The 24,663-nt window shown below is 57.4% G+C and overlaps 1 long non-coding RNA gene across 1 annotated transcript; it reads right to left on the bottom strand.

Moving 5' to 3' along the window:
* Positions 1-13,599: 13,599 nt before the first annotated feature.
* Positions 13,600-18,192, bottom strand: LOC142069234 (uncharacterized). The gene is made up of 3 exons (XR_012665033.1): positions 18,025-18,192; positions 17,170-17,270; positions 13,600-13,760 (listed from the first exon to the last, which is right to left on the bottom strand). It is a non-coding gene; the product is annotated as an uncharacterized LOC142069234 (long non-coding RNA).
* Positions 18,193-24,663: the final 6,471 nt, after the last annotated feature.

Raw genomic sequence — 24,663 nt, 5'->3', positions numbered from 1 at the left:
AGTCACTGGGCACCCACTCGTAATGGTCTCAGGCAGTGGCATTGCAGAGGGAGCTGAGCAGACCGTCCCTTCTGTGACTTCCTGAATTGCTGCCAGGACTGATTCTCCTCTGCACTAGGGAGAGTCCCAGAGGAAAAGCAGCTGTGGTGGGGGAGGGGGCAAGACAAGCTCTCCCCCTGAGCCCTTGACTAGCAGGCAAGCAGGACTCTGGGAGCCAGGGATCGGTGTGTCTTGCTGGGAGAGCAGAGCTGGAGAGCAGAAAAGGGCACTGGAGGAATTGTAGAAAAGTCAGTGTCATGGCCGAGTCATGGGCAGCCAGATCGAGTGGTCAGAGGCAGAGTCCACACTCACGAGACAGGAGTCGAGAGTCAGCTGGGTCAGGACACTGGAAGAGCAGAAGCAAAAGACCAAATTGTGTTCAGCACCTCAAGTCAGATGAGTCACCCCGAGTGCGGATGCCAGGAAATCAAGCCTGGGGAGTGGGAGCAGGAACAGCTAACACACGGTCCAGAGGGGGCGGGTGGGAGCTCGGGTGTTCAGACAGCTTCTTGTTCCTGCTGCTGGTTTAAGGAGGTGCTGGGGGCCGATTAGCTGCTCTGGGACTCTGCCAACAGAGCCTCAAACTGGGTCTGGACTTCATCAGTCCTAGGTAAGCAGTTTTTTGTAGGCTTCCAGGTGGCGTGCTGGAGGGTGGCTGCTCCCAGGAACCCTGCAGACCTGGGTTAATGACCCATGGGTCATGACAGTGACTGATCTCTCCCCGCTCAAACTTCCTGCACGAAACAGTCTCCAGGGTCCCGGACGCATCCTCTGAGAATAAAAAAACACAGTCATGATGACAAATAGGCTATGGAACAGGAGCCCCCTCTTTGTTGGAACAGCCCCAAGTGCCCAGAAGAGTGGACGGTTCTTACCTCCAGGAGATGCCTGGGATCTTCCATCTAAGCCTCAGTGGGACCCCTGTTTCTTGGTCTGATAGGATGAGCTCATCTGTCAAAGAATCATAGAATATCAGGGTTGGAAGGGACCTCAGGAGGTCATCTAGTCCAACCCCCTGCTCAAAAGCAGGACCCATACCCAATTAAATCATCCCAGCCAGGGCTTTGTCAAGCCTGACCTTAAAAACTTCTAAGGAAGGAGATTCCACCACCTCCCTAGGCAACGCATTCCAGTGTTTCACCACCCTCCTAGTGAAAAAGTTTTTCCTAATATCCAACCTAAACCTCCCCCACTGCAACTTGAGACCATTACTCCTTGTCCTGTCCTCTTCCACCACTGAGAATAGTCTAGAACCATCCTCTCTGGAACCACCTCTCAGGTAGTTGAAAGCAGCTATCAAATCCCCCCTCATTCTTCTCTTCTGCAGACTAAACAATCCCAGTTCCCTCAGCCTCTCCTCATAAGTCATGTGTTCCAGACCCCTAATCATTTTTGTTGCCCTTCGCTGGACTCTCTCCAATTTATCCACATCCTTCTTGTAGTGTGGGGCCCAAAACTGGACACAGTACTCCAGATGAGGCCTCACCAATGTCGAATAGAGGGGGACGATCACATCCCTCGATCTGCTCGCTATGCCCCTACTTATGCATCCCAAAATGCCATTGGCCTTCTTGGCAACAAGGGCACACTGCTGGCTCATATCCAGCTTCTCGTCCACTGTCACCCCTAGGTCCTTTTCCGCAGAACTGCTGCCTAGCCATTCGGTCCCTAGTCTGTAGCTGTGCATGGGGTTCTTCCGTCCTAAGTGCAGGACCCTGCACTTATCCTTATTGAACCTCATCAGATTTCTTTTGGCCCAATCCTCCAATTTGTCTAGGTCCCTCTGTATCCTATCCCTGCCCTCCAGTGTATCTACCACTCCTCCCAGTTTAGTATCATCCGCAAATTTGCTGAGAGTGCAATCCACACCATCCTCCAGATCATTTATGAAGATATTGAACAAAACCGGCCCCAGGACCGACCCCTGGGGCACTCCACTTGACACCGGCTGCCAACTAGACATGGAGCCATTGATCACTACCCGTTGAGCCCGACAATCTAGCCAGCTTTCTACCCACCTTATAGTGCATTCATCCAGCCCATACTTCCTTAACTTGCTGACAAGAAAACTGTGGGAGACCGTGTCAAAAGCTTTGCTAAAGTCAAGAAACAATACATCCACTGCTTTACCTTCATCCACAGAACCAGTAATCTCATCATAGAAGGCGATTAGATTAGTCAGGCATGACCTTCCCTTGGTGAATCCATGCTGACTGTTCCTGATCACTTTCCTCTCATGTAAGTGCTTCAGGATTGATTCTTTGAGGACCTGCTCCATGATTTTTCCGGGGACTGAAGTGAGGCTTACTGGCCTGTAGTTCCCAGGATCCTCCTTCTTCCCTTTTTTAAAGATTGGCACTACATTAGCCTTTTTCCAGTCATCCGGGACTTCCCCCGTTCGCCATGAGTTTTCAAAGATAATGGCCAATGGCTCTGCAATCACAGCCGCCAGTTCCTTTAGCACTCTCGGATGCAACTCATCCGGCCCCATGGACTTGTGCACGTCCAGTTTTTCTAAATAGTCCCTAACCACCTCTATCTCCACAGAGGGCTGGCCATCTATTCCCCATGTTGTGAGGCCCAGCACAGCAGTCTGGGAGCTGACCTTGTTCGTGAAGACAGAGGCAAAAAAAAGCATTGAGTACATTAGCTTTTTCCACATCCTCCGTCACTAGGTTGCCTCCCTCATTCATTAAGGGGCCCACACTTTCCTTGGCTTTCTTCTTGTTGCCAACATACCTGAAGAAACCATTCTTGTTACTCTTAACATCTCTCGCTAGCTGCAGCTCCAGGTGCAATTTGGCCCTCCTAATTTCATTCCTACATGGCCAAGCAATATTTTTATACTCTTCCCTGGTCATATGTCCAACCTTCCACTTCTTGTAAGCTTCTTTTTTATGCTTAAGATCTGCTAGGATTTCACCGTTAAGACAAGCTGGTCGCCTGCCATACTTACTATTCTTTCGACACATCGGGATGGTTTGTCCCTGTAACCTCAACAGGGATTCCTTGAAATACAGCCAGCTCTCCTGGACTCCTTTCCCCTTCATGTTAGTCCCCACTGCTCCCTGCGCTGGGCTGGCTGCAGCACACATCTGTGTAAGAGGCTGGGCCAGAGAGGTGTTACAGTCAGGGTCCAGGCAGCCCAGAAGGAGAACAGAGGGTCTGAAACCAGAAGACGAAGCAATCAAATCAGCGGATTCGACAGAGAAGTTTTGTACCCTACAGGGACATCAAAGAAGGTCTGTTAGGAAAGCTGAGATGTTACTCTGGAAACAGCTAAGGCAAAGATTGTGACTTGTTAAGGTTCAGTTTAAGTCACAACAAAGTGTGTTGTGTTTTCTTTGTCTGTTTGAAATTTGTCTTTTTCTCTTGCTTAGTTTCACTTAAATCTCTTCTTTGTTACTGTGCTTCCGAAAGCACCTCAGCGTTGTGTGTTCCAGTGAAGTGTGAGTCTCCAGCCTACCCAACAGGCTGAGCTGTGCCCTGTCTCTCTGAAGGTAGCGAATAATTTCTGAGCGATGCTGGGCCCAGAGTCCAAGGACAGTTCACCAGACATCTCCTGTGAAGCCCAAAGAGACCAAAGGAGCAGGAGAGATTCAGGCCCCACTGATCCATGGGAACTTCCCACAGAAGAGGCTACACAGGGCTCCAGACACAGCCAGCAGGATCTCTCCCACAAGCTGGGCCATGTCCTTCCCCTGCCAGCCCCACAGCTTCCTCCCCACCCCAGCCTCAGGAACCCCTCCCACCCCCCTGCTCTCCCCACCCATTCTCCAATACCAGGCTGTTTCCAGAATGGAAGCAGGTGCGTACCAGAGTTCACTCACCACTAGATGCTGGTCAGGCCTCGTTTCACTGCTTTCCAGCTGGGCTAGCAACCCCACTGATACTCACTCTTGCAGTTTGCTGGCTGAGAACTCAGCCCTCCAACCAGGTGACTGGCCTTTACTCCACTCCTTCCTGGGTCGTGCTTCTTCCAAACAAAGTCCAAAAATGTCTTGAACAGAAACAAGGCCTTCCACCCTCGTGGGGAGTTCTTCCTCCGCCTGATTTCGGCTCGGCCTGCCCTTCTTGGGTTTCTATGGTCTTCTGTGTCCCCTTCCTTAGGGACGGTGAGAGAACCCAGTCCTACCCTGGACTCCAGGTTTTGACCCAAGGCCGTTGACTGAACAGCTTGCTCTGCTTCTGGATTTTTGCTGCTGTTTTCCCTTGTTTCCTCTCAGGTGGGGCTCACTTGGTCATCAATTTGGCCTAGCCCCAGGCTAGGCAGACATAGGCCAAGCCACCCTGTTAGATACCCTCCTCCTTCAAATCCGGTCCAGCCCGGCTGACAGGTTTCCTGAGGGGATGGTGAAACCCCATTGCTGATCAGAAGGAGGTCAGAGTCTGTTCTCTAGGAGCTAAAGGTCCATTTGTCCTGCTGCGGGAAGTGGAGCTGGAGAGCGGAGAAGTTAGGTGAAAGAGACTGCATGATGGAGTTGGAGACTGAGGGATGGGAGCCTCCTCCCACAAACGCTCCCAGGAGAACAGGTTTGAGGAGTTCTCTGGGGAGTCTCTTGCTAGGAAAAAAACAAGGGTGGCACATTGATGGAGATGTCTCTGTCCCAGGGATGGGGGAAGCTCCCAGCCAGGCTATGCAGCACGGATCCCATTTCTCCCCCACGAAACCCATATGCCCAAAGAAGTCAATGGCTCTTACCTCCATGAGGGAACGGGGTCTTCCCTCTCAGCCTCTTTGAGAACTACCACTGCTTGGTTTCCTCGGACAAGGGACCTGCCCCCACTGCTCCCTGAGGTAGTTCAGCTTCTGACTGCAGCCATCTGGGAGGCTGTCACACACCCCAGGGCCGAGAAGACATGGGGGGAGGAGGCTCCTCTTCATGTCAGACTCTGAGAGCCCAAAGAAGAATAAAGGGCAGGAGATGAAGCTAGCCCTGAGCCTCTGTCCCATCCTCACCTCCTCAAATGTGGAGCTTCCTGAGCTTCAGTTGGGCAGACAGTCTGTAGCCCTGACCCAAAGGTCCTTCTGCGCCATATGGGGCAGGAAGATCTCTGCCTGGGAGCACGGGGAATGGGATGGGGGTGAGATCAAGGAAAGAGGGGAGGGGTATGGGTGGGAGGGAAAGAGCTCCTGCCCCAGATGAAGGTATCTGGGGGGCCGCGGGAAGGACACAGCTCCACAGAGAGGGCAGAGAATTTCTGTGAGTGCCGGGGCCTCCATTTCCGCTTCCACTAGCCCCCCATTTACAGTGAGACAGAGCAGTACCTGCAGCAGGGAGCGGGACTTGCTGAACAGGGAGGGGAACCTTTAAGAGCATCAGACGAGCCACAGCCCTTGCAGCGCCTCGGGCATCTGGTGCAAGTGCCTGATGACGTGAAGCTGGCCCATGACCTTGGCTGTGACATCCTCGTGCTGCAGGAGAACGAGAACATGTCAGAGACTGAGACACTGCCCAGGAATCAGGGAGGATGAAGGGCACCTGGAATTAGCACCATCATTTCCACCCAGCAGCTGCTCATGTCTGAGTGGTGGATTCACCCTCCCGACCCCCAGGATGGAGGCTTGCTGTCCTCTCTAGTGACCTCCAGTGCCAACCCCCCTCCTTGTCGTGTGAGCTCCTGCCACCTCCCCACCAGTGCCCCTGACAGCTGTTCCACCTCCAACCCACCTGGGGACACCGCTCAAGTTCGGAGAACCCTCTCCTCCACCCCCACCTCCATCCCCACCCAGGTAGGGCAGAGAGGGGGCTCTAGAAGGGTGGCGGGGGGCGGGAGGGATTCTGGCAGCAGTGAAGTGGGATGGGGAGAGCTTGAGACCTTTCCCCAAGTCACCCCAGTGACAAAAGCTGAAGCCACAGGATGGCAGCCCTGGTGAACGAGGCAGGTCAGCAGCCCCTGCTGACTGAATCCTCCCAATCTCTCGAGAGCGGGTCCAGCCCGACCAGCAGCAAGACCAGCTTCCCACGCCCATGTGCCTCAGCCCTTCCTGCTCAGTCGCCATCACCAGTCAGTCCTTGGCCTCCCAGGCTGCCGGGGAAGGGAGCAACTCTCGATGGTGGCTCAGGTGACATGGACACTAGGCTATGGGGAAATGGGGGCAACTCTGTGGGGCAGGAAAGGTTCCCAGAGGGCTCTTAGGGGACTCTCCTGTCCTTTCCAGGAGTGATAGCAGAGCACCACATCCTAAGAAGAGAAGTCCATGAAGTCCAGAAGTCCCCACTAGGCTCCTTGCCACCAGGCCAGCGAATGGCGATAGGATGGGAATGAGGCCGTGGCCCCCACCCCAAGCTCTTGAGTCGATTGCAGCTGCTTACCGTGACCCCCATCAGTTGCTGGGCTTCCCCCAGGAGGGAGTAGACGAGCACCAGCCCAGCCTGGCTGACACGTAGCATGGGGTCGTGGACGGCCAGCACTGCTGTCTGAAGGAAGGATCTTTTCTGACTGATGGAGAAGAATTTTCCAAAGACCTAAAACCAAGAGGATACGAGGCTCGAGCAGATTGGCCAGAGCCAGCCTCCAAGTCCTGGCGGTACAATGGCGTCTAGTGCCCCAAAGGGCGGGGAAGAGAGCTGCTGTGGTCAAGGCAGTTCATTCCCCAGGAGGCTTTCAGGGTCCCAGGGCTCAGGGAAGCCCCTTTATTAAAAGGTCGCAGATGCTGAGGGACCAAAGCCTCCAGTGGCTCTTTCGGGAGGGCAATTTCTGGCAGGGGCCAGGATGGGCTGGAAATGGATCTCTAATGTGTGTGAGCAGGCCCACTCTGCTGTGCAGGGCACCGAGATGACAGGGGACCCTGTGTTGCTTCCAGCAGAGAGATCTCCTGCACCTCAGCGGCTAGAGGAGTGTGTGTGTGTGTTGTGGGGGGCGAGGGGGTTGGAGCTGACAGACCAAAGGTCTCTTCACCCCAGCTTAGTGATTTCTCTCATTGCTGGGAATGGCCTCTGCATCTCCTTGGTTTCTTCAAGGGGAATCCAACCTGCAGCCTCACAAGGACAAGGAGACTTATGGCCCAGTCCCCATCCCAGATGCTCCTCGGAGACTTTTCTTCCGCTGCAGCAATTCAGTTTGTGGGAGGCGGGACAAGCTCACACAGTCTCTCTCACGGGGCGTCTGTGGAGCAGCGTTCTGTCGATGCCCTTGTCGATCCAGGAGCCGCTCCAGGGCCTCCTCTGTGATGTTGTGGCAATCACCCATTTCACCTTTGACTCCAGGATGGGGGCACTGTGTTATGGTGTGTTGGAAGGTTTGGATATTCTCACCACAGTTGTGAGACGGGGGCGGGGGGGTGTCTTTGATTTTCTACTTGTGCAGCAAATAGCCGCAACTTGGGTCAGTGACAATGTGCTTCTTTGGAACAGTGGCTGAGGTCCAGATACTCTGTCATTCCCTGGCCAGGGCTGGAGACATGAGGGGGGTGCATGTGGTCCACATTGGCTCTGGAGCTCACTATGTCCCCTACCCAGTTCCCAGGTTGGGGCATTCTGCTTCCTGACCGCCAATGGAATTGGGCAAAGCCCACCTCCTTTCTCTGCTTCTACAGGGTGCAGGGAATTAAACAAGGGTCTGATCAAGCAATCGTGACTGACTGACTCAGGGCTCTCCTCTCAGACACTTGGGGATCAGCCAGGGGGACAAGGAGCAGAGAGACACCCAGAGCCATAATCCTATATAAACTCACCCACCCGGGGATCCTCCTTATGCCACGGAGCAATGCAGCCATGTAAGACACTCAAATCACGGCAACTAGCGAGGTTCCAATGTGGGACCTTTAGCACCAGCCTGTCCCACTGGTTGCTGGATGAGGAACTCTGAACTGGAAATAATGAGTGGGCTCTTTTCCTGTCTCCAGGAGGCATCCACTGCAGGGAACCCAGCCAGCTACACTCCCTGAGCTGTGTCATGCCCTGGCACAGTGCCCTTACCTCCCCCACTCTGGCTGTATTCTTGTAGCCCAAGAGCCTTCTGTCCTGGTGCCAGTCATAGCACCAGAGATCTTCCGCGTCATGTATGGTCAGGCCTGGAAGAGAGAGAGAGAGAGAGACTTTTCTCCTCATTCTGGTTGCAGTTTCTGTGTCCTTCCAATCCCATTGGTGGCTCCACAGTGGAGTGGAGAAGAACAGAGGCAGAGAGAGACTTGTCCTCCAGCTGGGGTCAGTCTGAGAGAAATGGTCTGGGGTCCCATTATCCACCTGTGGTCACTCTTAGTCCCCTTTTGGGTTCCGTGCCCCAGCTGGGTTCCTTACCCCTCTGTTGGAGCAGCAGTTGGTAGAGCCGGTAAGTCCCCTCCCTGGCCTGCCGGCTGATGTCCTTGTCTGGATCGCTGACAAATAGAGCCAGCTGGGCCACATGGTGACCCATCCGAGGAAACTCAGCTGAGATCTAATGGAAGGGAGAGGAGAGGGGACTCCATCAGCATTTTCCTGTCAGCTCCCCTGGGCCAGAGGGCTCCTTCCCCTTAGCTCCTCTGCAGGAGATGCTGGGGGAGAGGAGCTTGAGATCGACCCTTCATTTGCTCTGCTGCCAAGGGAGCACGGAGCTGCTTTGGGATGCCGAGCAGGGGTGGAGCATGGGCTCCTTAAAGGCCCAGGGACAACACTGAACCGGGACAAGAAGAACTTGACTCAAGCCTAGCTCAGTCCCTGCTCTGACTCTGCCTCTGCCTCCCCATGAAGAACCCTCCTAAGCCACAGCCCCGGCAGCAGCAGATCCTGCAGCCCGCTGGAGCCAGCCCGCCTCCGCCTGGAGCCAGCAAGCTGGGGTCGGAGGTCACTTACGTCAAACTCAGGGAGGGAGACTGTGTATCTCAGCAGGGCTGTGCTGCTCCTGATGGCCCTGGCTCGCTCCTGCGACACCCTGGACACGACCCACAAGTTGATATCCTGTGGGGAAAGGAGGCAGGTCAGACTCAGTGGCCAGGTGCACCTGCTTTGCAAATGAGCCCCCCACGCCCCCAGGCCCAGGGGGGAATATCTGAGGCCTTGGTGGCAGAGCTTTAGAAGGGGATTCTTACCCCCAGGACGCAGCTTGTACCCTGCAGGTCACAACTTGTCAGTGTCTCTCTAGATTGGGACAATGTTCAGGGTCGGGGCTGGTCCCCTCCTCCCAGAACTCCTGATTCCTGAACAGTTCACCAGAAAGGAGACTGAACCCTCGGCCCTTCCCTGCTACGAAAATCCTTGGGGGGATGGAGGGAGTGACTGAGAACACAATCCCCCCAGGAATTTCAGAGCAGATCAGAGGGAAGGGCTGATTCCCTGGGCTCCTCCTGTTTCTCTAGGAAGGAGCGTGTGCCTCTTCTCTGAGAACCATCTCCTGAATCTCATGGGGTGTGTGTGTTGGAGGGGTGGGGGAAGGGTGGGTTTTCAGACTCTCACTCCCCAAGACAGCCAGGAGCCCTGTGGTTAGTGCTCAGCAGAACAAGGCAGAGCTCTGGCTTGAAATCCCAGCTCTTTCCTCTGTCCCTCAAGAAGGAAGGACCTGACACTGCATTGCACTGACCTCCCCAACCAAGGACGGCCCACTGGGGACCCAGCTAGGAGGACACAGTAGAAAATGGATCTTCCAGTCTCTCCTTACCAGTCCCCCAAAGAGTTCAGGTGAAATGGGGCTCACCTCCAAGATGAAGTGGAGCCTGTCTGTGTCTGGGGACTCTGCCAGCAGGTTCCCCAGCATGGCATCCAGGACCTCTGGGATGAGTTTGTGCAGAGCCTGCAAAGCATGGGTCAGAGTTAGGGAACCTGGGCCTACACCTGCCACAGGATGGGAAGAGGGGTCTCTGGGAAGCACTGGGGAGACTCCAAACACATATCCTGGCCTCTCTCCTTCACATCCCACGGCAGGCAATTGGCAAGAATTGATGACCCCTGAACCTTTGATCCATGAGCTTAGCAGGTCTCTGCAGAGGACCTTGTAGGCAGAAGAGTATGAAACAGCCAAGTTGCTATGGATGGAAGCTGGGCTTCTGGATAAAACATGGCTTATGAAAGAAAGAAAGAAAGAAAGAAAGAAAGAAAGAAAGAAAGAAAGAAAGAAAGAAAGAAAGAAAGAAATCCCCCAGGGAGGGGTAATCTCTTCCCTGCTGAAGGGAAGAATCCAACCCTGCAGCTTGTTCCAACTCTGTTACCCCACCCCTAAATCTGGAGCTCTAGCGAATCAAGGGAGCAGGGGCCAAGGACCACTCTGGAAAAGTAAAAGGATGGAGGACGAGGAGGTACCTGGATGCCGGTGGCGTCCTTCTCCGTGCCCAGGGTGAAGACGGAGTGAAGGGCAGCTCGCAAGAGGTGGGTCTCTAGGGCTGGCTCCAGGGCAGGTTTCATGGTGCTGGCAAGAGAGAGGAGCTGGTATTAGACTGTGCAGTACGGGGGTGGGACTGTCGCCAACACGGACACCAACCCACAGGGATAGAGGTACAGGCTGGCGAGAATGGAAACTGAGGCACTTAGCTAGGGAATGACAAGGCCAAGGTGTCACAGACAGACAGTGGGAGGACAGGAATAGCTCCTGTTCTCTGGAGCCTGCTGCCCCTTCTGTATCTGAGCCCGGGAGTGAGCCCCTCCCCAAGGCCCCTGTCATGTTATGGAAGTGAAAAGAAGAGCCCTGCCAGGAGAGAGTGAACCTTCCCACCCCACCATCTCGGCCAGAGGCGCCACTCTTGGGAGGTGACCTGGGAGGGACAGTGACGGTGACTCCCAGCCTTGGGCCTGAGCAGCACTGGGGTGAGGGGAGCCGGCGGGGTGGGGGGTGGGGCTGTCTCGGTACCAGAGGTTGCCCACTGCAGCCAGGGAGTGGGCGAGGACGGCGCTGGGTGACGAGTCATCGGGAAGCTCCTCGATGAGCTCCTGTAAGACGCAAAGGAGACAAAGGAGCGTGTAAGATTCAGGCCCGACTGACACCTCCCAGTGAGGAGATGACACAGCCAGTGCCCCACATGGCCAGCAGGATCCCCCACAACCTCCCGCTCCTCCGATTCCTTCCTGCCCATCCGACTTGTTCCCCTTCCCGGATTCCTGCCCAGCTCACTCCCAATCCCCTTCTCTCTTCCTCCTTGTCAAAACTTCCCCCATTTAGCCCCATCCCGATGACCGATCTGGGACCATGTGATTCCTTGTCCCCCACTCTCAGCTGCCCTCCAGCCCCACAATTCCCCCCCTGCCCACTACCCACCAATCTCAGAATTTCTCCCTTCTCTTCTCCCAAGTCTTCAGCCCCAGCAATCCCTGCCCTCTGCTGCCCCCTCCAACAGTACCCAGCCCCCACCCATTAGCCTGGCCATACCCTTGCCAATCCCATGTCTCTCTCCTCTCGCCAGCTGCCGTATGGCGTGTCTCACTCACCACGATCCTCTTCACCACAGCCGCCTTGGAGCAGCGTGGCTCCAGCGTGTCCTCCCCTCTCTCCCGTGCAGCCAGACATGCGGGGTAGATGGCCTGAAGGAACAGGAGCTGCTGCCCCTCATCCTGGACCCACCAGGAGTGGGGTATAGCGAGAGAGAACCTGTTAGCGAGGGACCTTCCTTCCCCACCCAAACCAGCTCCAGGGCTCAGGCCTCAATGGGAGATTGTGGGGACCCGCCGATTGTCCAAATCCCCCACCACTCCTACGCAAGCAGGATCAGGAACTGGGACAGTGCCTGTTGGGGGAGACGACCTCGGCTGTTGTGGGACAAAGACCCCCATCTGGGGGTCCCACATCATGGATGTAAAAGGGCCCCATTAGGGGTGGTGGATCAGGAGGGACAAGACCCTCGGCAGGGGGTGGGGATGCTGGGAAGGGACAGGGCAATCTTGGTTCCAGCCCAGGTGGGGAACATTTGTACCTTATCTCTGCACTGGAGCTGCTCTCGGATGACCTTGAGAGAAGCTTCATCTTTGGCCATGTGAACCCCTTCCTCCTGCTCCGAATCCAGGGGGGTCCCTGCACCAGGGAGGGAAGGACAGGGGCGTGGTGGGCAGAGCAGGATTCAAGACCCTACTTCCCACCTCAGGCCCCCAGGGCAGATGGGGCCCCAAACCTCCCTCTCAGGGATGCCTTCAGCCCCCAACAGCTGCCGAAGCCCAGAGCAGAGCCCCCCTCCCCTGCCCAGGACTCCAGGGGAGGTGCCTGTTCCCCCCGCCCGGAGCAGCAAGGACCAACTGGCAGCAGCTCTTCATGCCCCCACCCCCAGGTCCCCGTGCGGAAGGGGCAGCTGTGTGACGGCTGCTCTTGTCCGTGGGGTTCGTGCGACTCAGGCCAGACACCTGGGCTGGGGACCCCCCCCCCCCCGTATCCCTGGGACTGCGTCTGGGCCCAGGGTGTTCACATCCCGTCCTCAGCCCTCCCGGAGCCCAGCCTGGCTCCTCACCTGGAACAAAGCAGTGGCGCCCGTCGGCCTGGCTGCTGCCAGAGGCCCAGGTGCTGCCGCTGTCCCAGGCTGAGCTGCCGGTGCTGGGACAGGGACCTTCCCCCTCCTGGCCGGCGGGGGCTGGAAGGTCCTCAGTGAGCGGGCAGGGCGATGCCTCCTGATGGGAACGAGGACTGGGCTCCTGGGGCCGCTGCTGCCCACACAACAAGCCCCAGAGCCACCCTGCCCGGCGCCCCTCCTGGGCTGGGTCCTGTCTGCCAAACCGCAGCCTGGGCCAGCTCCACTGGGGCCTGGTCGGGGCCGCTCCCAGCTCGGCGCCTGCGCCGGGAGCCGGGTTCCTTTTCCAGAAGGCCGGGCACTTCCGCCGTCTGGCCTGGACGGGAGCTGCTTCCCCGCCAGCGGGGACGCAGGGCTTGCTCTGCCCCTTGGGAAGACGGCAGCTGCTTCCCTCAGGCTCTGGGGCCACCTGCAGAGCCTTCCTCCTGAACATCCGCAGGAGCCTGGCCATCCTGGAACCGAGCGGGGAGCAGGGGTGAGTCTGGGCTCAAGGCAGCCTTTCACTCCTGGGCCTTTTCTGTCCCTCCTCCTCCCTCTTCCAACCACAGCCGCCCGCTCTGCCCCCACAGGAGTGCAGGGAGTGCCATCTACACACACGGGCAGGAGTTCATTGCATGATCTGCTCCCAACGTTCCCCCTCATAATCCCTGCTGCTGCAATAGCCAGGAAGTCTCATCCTTTTCCAGCAATGGGGTCAGTCCCAAAGACCATTGGTTACTCTGGACAAGCAGCCCCCTCCTGTCGTCCCAGGCCACTCTCCCGCCCAGGCTAGAGAAGGAACAGAAGCCAGGAGTCCGGACTTCTCCTGGGAAACCATTCCCCACGTCAAAGTCACAAAAACCCTAGGCACAGGAAGACCAGGGCCCTCCTCATTCCCCATTGATTTCCAGGCTCAGCAGCTCACAGGGTCTGGCCCAGCTCAGAGACTCTCAGCCTGGGGAACAGTGTCCCACAAGGGAAGGGCTGGGAGCCCCATTGCTGGAACCTTTCCAAACACACTGGAGATGGCTCTGGAGAAGCCTCTGCCTGGCCTAAGAGTGAGGGGCTCTTGGGGGCTGTTTGCAAATGAAATCCCCTTTTGGAGATATTCTCTCCCCCTGTTTCTGCCTCTCCCCAGACAGACAGGGGAAGACACGGAGGAACCCGAATGCCACTCACTTGCTCTCAGTGATGGTATGATGGATGGCGGATGTTCAGGGTGAGCAGCCGTCCCTCGCCCTCCTCCTCACTCTCCAAGCCCAAGGCAGGCTGGAGAGGGTGGTGACCTCAGGAGTTACCCTGCCCAGCCAGCAGGCAGGGTGATGACACGAGGGCGATCGACTGGCTGTGAAAACAAGAATCTGTCTTATTGCCAAGGGACGGAGAAACTCAGCCAGCAGCAGCAGGGTGCAGAGCACTGCCCTCGTGCTGAGATGACAGCACCTCCAGGATCCTGACATTCCAGCTCTTTACACACCTTCCTGGAGTCTCCCAACCCCGCTGGGCTGTAGTGATGGGACCCCAACCCTACTCTCGGCAAACGGGCCTCAGCTACTGGCTCAAGGTCACACCGAGTGTCAGAGCCATGGATGGACCCCTTCACTAACCACTGCCGCACACTCCCTCCCACAGCTGGCAATTGCAACCAGGCCCTAATGGCTGGTCCCCCTGACTTTGAGAGGGAGGGTCACTCCTGCTTCCATTGCTGCCTATTGATCTGTGGGACTTTGGGCAAGTTGCTCCCCCTCTCTATGGCTCTCTGGGACTCACATCCCTGAATGGGCTTTAAAAAAGACAATGGTTAAAGTTTGGCCCCAACTAGTTCTTGTTTCTCGAGACGAGCCATTTTAGCAAAGTTTAGAAGTCTTGACATTCAACACCTGGAAACATCCCTTTCTCCTTCGCAGACGGCCTTAACATCCCTTATCTCACCCAGGCTCCCTGCTGCCTGGAGTTAGAGAATTGACCCTGTTCCCATTGGACCTACCTAAGGTGTCACACAGCAAAGCAGTTGACGGAGCCAGAAAGAGAAGACAACAGTCCTGACTCCTGTTCTAACTAACAGACAACAACCCCCCGGAGGCAGGGATAAAGCCCAGGAAATAAGGTGTGAACGTTTTCATGGAAAACGTTTTCTGTCAGAAAATCCATTCAGACAAAACCACTTTGTTTCTTGTAATCGTAAAAAGTAGGATGAAAATTCTTTGCAAAAATATTTGTTTGCAAAAAAAGAGCATCTCCTCTCCGTCACAGTGCATTAAACTGTCTCGTCGTACACAAAGGGAAGACACTGTGCTCTAGAAAATTAGATGAGATGCTTCAGTCTGAGCTAAGTAGTTGCTGCTCTTCACAATTTCAAAACAATAAAATACAAATCAAATCGAATATTAGGTCATAATCTGCTCTGGCTCAGTGTGATAGGACACCCCCTAGTCGGCACTGCTCCGAGTGACACTCTTCAGTGGATCCCCATCATCCACCCATGGCGAGGTAGGTGGGAGAGGATTGTTATTCGTTCTTGACAGAAGGAGAAACGAAGGCTGAGAAAGGAGCAGTGACTTGTCTTAGCTGATGCAGCCAGTCAGTAGCAAAGTTGCTCTCAATGAGCTACAGACCAACAATTGTTCCTAGTAATTATTCAGCAATTATTTCAGAAGAATTGGAATGTTTGAGAGGATCATGAACTGCTCCGAGACAATGAATGGAGAGCAGCATCCACATTGGTCAAACATCTAACTGGTTGTGACTTATTTGCTTGGTCATAAAAGAGAACAACAAAGACCAGAGTTTCCTCCCTGTCAATAGCCCCCTCCTCAGCCAATCAAGGTTGAGACTTTGAGGAGTGGGAGGCTAAGGGCTCTCATCAAATAGCCCAAAGAATGGCCCTGGTCACCACCGAGGGGATCACTCTCGAAGCACTAGTCTAGTCTCACCTCTCTGTGAGGGCCTCCCACAACCCCCCTGGCCCCCGCTCCACCCACAGAGCTCCTGGTGGAGGGAGGAAAGCAGAGGAAAAGGACAAAGGAAGCAAGAAGAGAAAGGTAGGAGGGACAGAGGAAAAGGGAAAACAAAAAGGAGAAACCCCAATGTCCCCAGTAATTCTAAGGGACAAAGTCCTAGGTCGGAAATAAAATACTGCCCCCACAATCTAATGTTTTCCTTTCCTAAAAATCAGCCGGCACCTCATGGATCAGACTGACAGGTTCCAAACCTGTCCGAGGCTCTTACCTTCTCTACAGGGACGTCTGTTTTCTAGCAAAACCACTAAAAGAATAGGAGAAAACTCCGAAGAGGGTCCTCCTTGCGCTCACGAACGTGCAAGTGAATGCTCTCTCAGTCCTCCAGGAGAGACCTCGAGAAGGAGACGTGCTGAAGCAAAGCCACAGGGATCTCCGAGCTTGCCCCTGTCCTGCACCCCTGTCCTGCCTGGCTGATGTCAAGATCTCTCTGTGAGGTCATCGCCTCCCCACCACCTTTGTCCAATAGCCTGAGGTCCTGCCAAAGGCCCTTGTGATGTCACTGCCACACCCACCCCTCCCCTGCAGTGCTGATGTCCTGCCCCTGTCCAGCTACATTGGATGTTTGACCTGCTTCCCCTGGATCACCCCACTCAATGAGCATTCATTGTGGGCTCAAGCCGAACGCAGTAAAACATCAGAGGCTTCTCCCCATGCTATGCTCAGTTTTTCATCAATTAGCAGACTTTATGGTCAGAAGAGACAATTAGAGCATGTCATCTGACCCCCTGCATATCACATGCTTTCTGGAGAGCATAGGAGCTAGTTTTTGACTACAAACGTTCCAGAAAGGCATCTAGTTTTCATTAGAAGACATCAAGAGGTGGGGAATTCCCACCACTTCCCTTTCTAGTTTGTTCCTTTGGTGATTCATCCTCATGGTTGAATATGTGTGCCCTCTTTCTCATATGGATAACAGCCTGAGTTTTCAAAGTACTGAAGTAACCCAGACCAGGGAAGTGGGGGGTCTCCACCCCCCTCTAATGGCTGGCCTGCATAAGAGCTTTATCAATCGGGTGTGTGGGGGGGGGTTCAGTTAAAGAAGTGGATTCTTTCGCTCCTATGGAAGAGGCTCATGCTTCTAATGCTGAATTCCGGGGTTCAAACCCTGCTCCGGGCTCAAGGTTTTGTGATCACACTTGGAGCCCACTGAAACCCATCGCGGGGTGTTGGCTGGGCAGCCATCACTACTGTACCCCGTTCCCGTGGGAGCCCCAGGCGTCCAGCACCTGTGAACCGCAGGCTCCTTTAACATCGGTGCCTTGCTGCGGATTCAGAGGCCTCACCAGCCAAGTCACTCAAACCTGCCGGCTGAAATCCCCAGCGGGACCTGCACCTGCCATGCACTGCTCGACATGCTGCCCTCTCTAGCATCCACTGTTAACCTGAGCTCCCTGCTGCCTCCTTTCCCCAGGGGGGTCAGACACCCCAGGGACCTTGCTGAAGAGGGCTGGGGGAGAACAGCGAGTGTCCCAGCTGAAATCCCAGCGCGCTGCGAGGGCACCTCTGGCTGTGGCGGGCTCTGTCTCCGGCCCAGCTCCGTGCTGCGGGGAGGAGCCGAGAGTTCAGGGACACGCCGGCTCCCATCGGTCTCCGATACACGCAGGACGCGAACGGACCAGGGTCGTGTCTGGTTGTTTCACCAGCACTGAGTGGTGGATCTACCTGAGCTCAAACAGCTCAGGCACCAGAATCCCCAGCCCAGGGGATTAGTCCAGAGGGGCGAGAGAGACTCACAGGTGGTTGAATTTGGTGCCATTGGCACATGTCCAGGGCTGACCCGGCTCCCTCCAGAGGCCGATCCAGTCATAGACACCCTTATGGCGCAGCAGGAACGCCTTAAAGAAAGCCGAGGGACAGCAGGTATCAGCCCCAGCTCCCGTGCTCCTCCCACCGCCCCTCCAGGGCTCTGTGCTGCAGAGAATCCCAGTCGCATATTGAAGGGCGCTCAGTTTATTTTCGGGGGGGGGGGGATTTTCCCCTCCCTCTTGCAAACCACAAGACCACCTGGGCAGTCTTAACCCTCCCACCGCACACAGCAGCCCCGCCCCAGTGCTCCCAGTCACCCACACCCCAAGTCCCCCTGGGCTGGGGGCAGCTGCTGGGTCTGAACTCTCTGCAGAGACGTCTCTTCTCACAGAGCAGCCCCCACTCACCACAGCAGGGTAGGAGGAGGGAGCGAGTCAAACTGAAGTGGGAGGGGTCAATGTGACAGGTTCCCACCCCCACCCCACCCCCCACATCCTCACCTGGCTGCTCCTTTCCCTTCCCCCAAACAGGAGCACTGGCTGGGTTCTCAGTCCCACTCCCACAGCCAGTAGATGCCTGACCCAGCCCTGCCCTAGAGAGGGGCTGTCTCCCTATTTGGGGAGGGGGAAGCTGAGAATGGCCAATCCTCGTGATCACACACAGACAGTAGGGCCCTGGGCCCAGCCAGGGCTGGCGTTCAGCCGCTGGAAGTTCATTCACTCCGGCCTCCCAGCACGGGAGGGGTCAGAGCTGCTCCTCACCCCACAGGGGCAGAGCCCAGGTCCTACTGTAGCAGCCGCTGCTGAGCCAAGGCCACTGTCTGGCAATTCGAGAGTCTCTCACCATTTCCTGTTCACTGTCGATCCCAGCCAGGGAGGCACCCGGTGCAGAGCAGTGGCTCTGGCTGTCAGTCCAGCTCCCTTCCCTCTCTGAGGGATAGTAGCATTTCCCTTGGTATCCCATCCAGCCATCCAGGCACGAGGGGCCAGCAGGGGGGCACAGATCAGCTGATGAAAGCTTACAGACGCCAGCACTGAGAATGAGACAGTCACATGGAGGGTAAGAGTTGCACCTAGAATTGGGCATTTGACTGGTACAAAAATTGGTTAACTGACCAGTCAAATGTGCCAGATAGTGGTCAGATATTTTAAAATACCAATTTATCAGAACAGTAACAAAAAAGAGCAAGACGTCATTGCCTCCAGTAGCTTTAGCTTGATATGGATCTACCGATTTTTTTTAAAAAAATGTACTTCATTGAGTTATTTTAACTCAGAAAGCAAAGGCGAAACACTGAAACCAAGTTCTGAAAAACACCAGCCAAGCTCCAAGATGCAATCCGAAAGGCAGGCTGCCTCCTGCCGCCAGGGCTCTCGCTGGAGTATTTGACTGCGGCCAAACAGGCAGTCAATTAACCGGCTTGCCAAGCCTACTGGGATCCCCAGCTGGGGCTGGTTCATGGCAATCAGACGCAGGGGGAGGGAGGCGTTTGTCACAGTAAATTTGCCTGGCAAGGATTCCAGGGACACTCCCAGCCTGGGAGGGACTGACACAGCTCAGAGCATTTCACCCCAGGCACAAGATCAGCAGCTGGACGTTCAACCTCGCAACAAACAGCAGGTGAACAACTGAGAAGAACGTGGGAACTTTCACTCAGGGACATGAAAGCCACAAGGGGACGCCAGAAACCACAGCCACAGGAAGTGACCTGTTGCACTGTGGGCCAGGAATGATGTAACTTTATTCACCTCCTACCTGCAGACTTTTCTTTCCCCAAACACAGCAGCAAGAAAGGCACTTTCTGGAAGCCCTCACGGCACTGTAACCCTTTCAGAGCCATGAAAGAGCGGCAGTGGGTCACCCACAAGTGACACCAAAGAGGATTTGAAAGGCCTGTCTAGTTGAGAGGAGTCGGACTCAAACCCCTCCAAACACTTTTGAGCACATCACTTTTCTTTGCACCACAGTAACTCAGTAACTGGTTTTCAAGCCTTCTCATGTGGCTGGCGCTCAGCGAGGAACAGACACTCTAAGTCGGGAAGAGTTAGGAAACGTGGCAGCGGTGATCAGAAAACGAGCATGTGTTCGCCTCACGCACAAGGCATGTCTGACCCTGTAGATTTCACTGTCCAGTGCACGGTAGCCCACACCCCTGCCCTACTGAACTGAGCAGAGAAGTCAGTGACTAACAGTTGATGGCACAGGCTGTCTCCACCATCCATCTCCAGGTCAGATGCCACATGTTCTGCAGAGCTCCCTGCACCTGCAGGTGTGTAACCAACCCTAAGCTCACAGATTCCCACCTTACACAGCGAGAGTCAATGCTGCCCATTGCAACAGCCTGCCATTACAGCAGGGAGCTGGGATTCAGGGCCCATCTGTATCCGAGCAATCTGCACCGGTATAATCACAGTGACGCAGTGACATCAGGGCAAACACCTCCTGGAGATGCGCTGGAGCAGTGCGGCTCGCTCTGGTAACTTCCTGCAGCGAACTGCACCAAGGCAAGCTCCTTTGTGCACCAGTGCGGTGCGTCTCCTTTAGCGGTTTGCCCCAATTCAACTGCACGGATGTCATGACATCGGCACAGAGGATTCCTAATGCAGACAGACCTGGATTCAATCCCCTCTGCCAGCTGCTAAACCCTCCTGGGGCTCAGTGATCAGATCCCAGGGCAATAGAGAAATCCCACCCCCGACAGTCTCCAGCACCCCCTGCCCCAGACGACGGGGGGATACAGCAGGGTTCATGTTCACGGCTAACAAAAGCCCTCTGCACGAGCACACGCCGTCTGTGCAGCCGGGGGGAGCGAATGGTGCTACGGGAGCCTTCATGGCCACGCTCAGCGATTGGGGGGTTTCCACACTGCGCTGGTGGAGGGGTCTAGACTGAGTTCTCCGGCTCCTTTCAATAACACCTGCCGTCCGGCCACAGGCGTGACCTGAAGATCCAGGAAGGCCAGGCTGGTAACCTCAGAGCAACACAGGGAAGGCAAAGGGCTCAGCATTGCACTGCACCCTGTCCCACTGGACACCCTGGTCAGGGACTGCTTCACGGCGCGTGGCAAAGGTGACTTGGACCCAAAGTGCTCAGAGATGGGCTGGGGGGGGGCTAATGTCAGTCAGATCGTCCTGACACAGAGAGTGCCCAGGTGCCGGGGTCTGGGAGGGAGCAGGAGGAGGGTCGTGGAGGAACATCCCCCAGGAATCCTCTGTCCCAGGGGCAGAAGCCAGACAGGCTGGGAGGAGAGAGGGACCGTGGTAGGTCACGGGGGAATGGGATGCACGGAGATCGTAGATGGAGGGGAAGGGAGCAGGGCGGAAGCTGGGAACTCACCTGCCAGAGCAATGATGGCAGCGATCAAAGCAGACGATACAACTATCAGTGCAACCACAACTCCACAGGTTGGACTTTTCTGGCAGTTCCAAGGAGGGTCTGAAACAGAAAGACCCGTCAGGCAGGGCTGGGAGGACACGTCTCACTGACAACACCGGGGCTGGAGCTGCCCTGGAACATGCACCGTTCTGTCGATTGCTCCTTCCCTCAGACGCTCTGGGAGAGGAGCCCGGAGGGTCAGGCAGACCCCCCCCCACCCCCAAGGGCAGACAGAGGGTCCATGGCTCCCCAGAGCTGCCCTGGGGCTGTTACCAAGATCCGGCTCTGGCTGGGTAGCAGGGCCTCAGAGCAGCAGCCGGGCCATGGTTAGAGCCGCAGCTGTGGGGAACTACAGACCCTCCCCCTGCTCTGGGCAGGGAGACTGGGGGAGGGATATGGACCAGGGGCTGCTCTTGGCCCCCCACCCCAGGCAAGTGGAGGGTCATCAACGGCTCCCTGCAACTGCCTGGACTCCAGCTGCCAGCCAGAGATGGGGTGGGGGGACCTCAGGGGGAAGAGGAGGGGGAGGGGCGGGGCCAGTGACAAAAAGTGGGAGGGCCATGCCCCCTTCCAGCACCCCAGGCAGTCTCAGTGTCTCTCTCCAGCCTGCTCCCAGGCAGAGATGCCCCATTACCTGGGTTCCCTCCAGTCTCCCGGTGTCCATTGCCATTAACACACATCTCCTGCAGCGGCTCTTCGCTCTCAGCAGCCCCAGCTGCTGGCCCCATCGTCTCTCTCAGCGACACTCAGGCCACAGACGCTGCAGCAGGTGCTGGGCTGGGGTCGGCTCCTCTCGGTCTGAGTGAGTCCGATTTGGCAGCAGCAAAGCCGAGGCACAGGTCCTGGCCCTGGCTCCCCGTCCCTGCTCCAGACTCTCCAGCCGATCTGAAACCCAGACGGACCAAGCAGGACAGGTCAGGGGTGGGGGAGGCGATTTGTGGTTTCTCGTTCCCTGCCCAGCAGCCCAACCCCCTGCCAGAGGCGGTGCCATGATGATTAAAACCCCTTCACTCCCATCGGCCCCTCCGCCCCCCAGGGCCTCAGAGACCTGATCTGCTACAGGCCCCGCTCAACCGTGACAGGCACTCAGCTGGGGGGTGGGGGAGAAGACCCTCCTCACACACACAATCCTCCTGGAAGTAAGTGTGAGTCGGATATCAGAAGGGGTGGGGATGGGGCTCAAAACAGCCCTGTCCCTGGCCCAGCCCCCTCCTTGAAGGGCAGGACTTGAACCAGCGTCCTGCGCTCCTCTGCCCAGCCCCTCCTTTCCCTTCTGGGGGGGGGGGCTCTCCTGACCCCCCCGCCCTTCGGCCCGGGGCCCGCCCCCCAAATCGCCCCCCTTTGGCCCAGAATCCCCGCCCTTCGGCCAAGGACCGCCCCCCCAGCCGCGCTGCCCTCCCCATGCGGTCCCCAGGCACCAGCCGAGCCCCACCCCCCATTTGGAGCCCCGCCTCCATTTGGTCCCCAGCCCCCGCCCGAGCTCGGCCCCCATTCAGAGCCCCGCCCCCCATGCGGTCCCCAGCCCCGAGCCCCGCCACCCATTCGGGCCCTGGCCCCGAGCCCTCCGGTCCCCGGCCCCTCCCCCTCCCCATTCGGTCCCCAGCCCTGAACCCCGCTCCCCATTCGGGCTCTGGCCCCGAGCCCTCCGGTCTCCGGCCCCTCCCCCTCCCCATTCGATCCCTCCGGGCCTCCGGCCCCTCCCCCTCCCCATTCGGTCCCCAGCCCCTCCCCATTCGGGCCCGCGGTCCCCCCTCGCCCCAGCCCGGCTGTGGCTGGAACCAGCCCGCAAACCCCGCCGCACGGTGAGCGAGCCACCGCCGAGCAGCCAGCAGCACCCACCGGCCCGGGGACCGGGAGCGTCTCACTCCGCGGGAAGAGCGCCCGGCGCCGAAGCAGGGGGAAGGAGCTGAGGTCCCACCAGCCAGGCTCGACCCCGTTACCCGCTAAGTTTGCAGCCAATCAGAGCCGACCTAAGAGAACAGCTGAGACTTCGGTTCCCAAGTTTCATCACAACAAGGGCCAGTCCCTGCCCTCAGTCCCGCCTCCATTTAACCTGGCTCCCCCTTCTCTATTGCATCCGACACAAACTGCTTGTCTTCGCTTTCAAGGCCCTTCCCGTACTGTCCTCTCCCAACCGGACATCTCTCATTCACCGTCCCAAGGTGTTGACTCCCACCTCCAAAACCTGTATCTATGCAAACTGAGGCACCTATCCTCCTTTCAGGTATTTTGTTCATCCCTTGACTGGTGACACATGTGAACCCCCCCCCGCCCTTCGGCCTGGGGCCCGCCCCCCGAATCACCCCCCTTTTGCCCAGAATCCCCGCCCTTCGGCCACGAACCGGGCCCCGTCGCCGCGCTGCGCTCCCCCCCGCCCGAGGCACCCCCCGCATTCGGGCCCGCGGTCCCCCCTCGCCCCAGCCCGGCTGTGACTGGAACCGGCCCGCAAACCCCGCCGCGCAGAGAGCGAGCCACCGCCGAGCAGCCAGCAGCACCCACCCACCCGCGGCCCGGGCAGGGACCCCTGGGACCCGGAGCGTCTCACCCGCGGGAACAGCGCCCAGCGCCGCAGCCGGGGGAAGGAGCTGAGGTCCCACCAGCCAGGCGGGCTCGCAGCCAGATCCCACTAGGTGAGTTCGCAGCCACAGAGCCACCGAAGAGCGACCGGCTTCCCTGTGACCACTGCGCCAGCTTCGTTTCCCACCTGGGTCTGAACAGCGGAAACGTCCGTGTCCGGGTGTCACCACAACAGCGGCCGATCCCCGCCCTCAGCCCCGGCTCCATTTAACCACTGGACTCCCGGTCACTCCGCTCCCGACAAACCTTCCCCCTCTTTCCCGGGCTGGCCTGGTGCCCGAGCAGCGTCCGCCCGGCCCCCGGGCAAAGCTCCGATGGGGGCTCAGTCCTCGCCCTCCCTGGCCTGCCCGCCCTGCCAGCCCTCCTCCTGAAACCTTGTCCTCCCTCTGCCCTCCCCTGCTCCCCCCACCCCTCTGATCACTGCTTCCCCCTCCTTCCAGCTCTCCGGGGCCCTTCCACAGGCTCTGTCCTTGGTCCCCTGGGGCTGACCAAATAGTATATAAACACATGGGGTGGGGAGGGTCCTTAATGGTTTGTTTCGGTATAACAATGTGTGACAAGGAAGGGGGAGGTCTTGAAAAAAAAAACAGTAAATGTGACATGGTTTATGGCCAGCCTCCCTCTTCTGTTCTCTTCTCCCTCTGCCCCTCCTCTCTGGGTTGTCTCCTCTGTAAACACAAATTCAACTCCCTTCTCGATGCTGACAACTCACCCATTTGCCTCTCTGCACCAGCCCCATCTCCTGCTGGCCAAATGAACACCTCAGCCTGTCTCTGGGACATCTCCTTGTGCCTACCTAGCTGTCAGCTCAAGCCCACCATGGCTAGAGCAGAGCTCTCTATCTCTCCCCTCCTGGCCAAGCCCTCTCTATTGCCTCCTTTCTCCATCGCTGTGGACAACGCCAGCATCCTGCCTGTCACTCAGGCCCATAACCTGTCATCTTCCACTACACCTCTCTCTAGGTCAGGGGTGGGCAAACTTTTTGGCCCAAGGGCCACATCGGGGTTGCAAAATGGCATGGGGGGCTGGGTAGGGAAGGCTGTGACTCCCCAAGTAGCCTGGCCCCCACCCCCTATCCGCCCCCTCCCACTTCCCACCCCCTGACTGACCCCCATCCCTGACTGCCCCCTCTGGGACCCCATCCCCTAACCAACCCCTGTCCCCTGAGTGCCCCGACCCCTCTCCACACCCCTGCTCCCTGACAGCCCCCCCCCCGGGAATCCCACACCTATCCAACCCCCCCGTTCCCCATCCCCTGACCGCCCACCCCAGAAACTGCACCCCATCCAACTGCCCCCTGTCCCCTGACTGCCCCTTATCCAACCCCCCCACCCCCTTACCACGCTGCTCAGAGCAGCAGGAGCTCGCAGCCCCACCGCCCGGTAGCAGCAGCGGGCCAGAGTGCCGGCGGCTCAGTGAGGTGAGGCTGCAGGGGCGGGGGGACAGCAGGGGAGGGACCGGGGGCTAGCCTCCCCTGCCGGGAGCTCAGGAGCCGGGCAGGACAGTCCTGCAGGCCGGATGTGGCCCGCG

The sequence above is a fragment of the Caretta caretta genome, chromosome 14 (genome assembly GCF_965140235.1).
Source record: "Caretta caretta isolate rCarCar2 chromosome 14, rCarCar1.hap1, whole genome shotgun sequence".
Lineage (NCBI taxonomy): Eukaryota > Metazoa > Chordata > Testudines > Cheloniidae > Caretta > Caretta caretta.
This window is presented reverse-complemented; position numbering and strand designations above follow the sequence as displayed.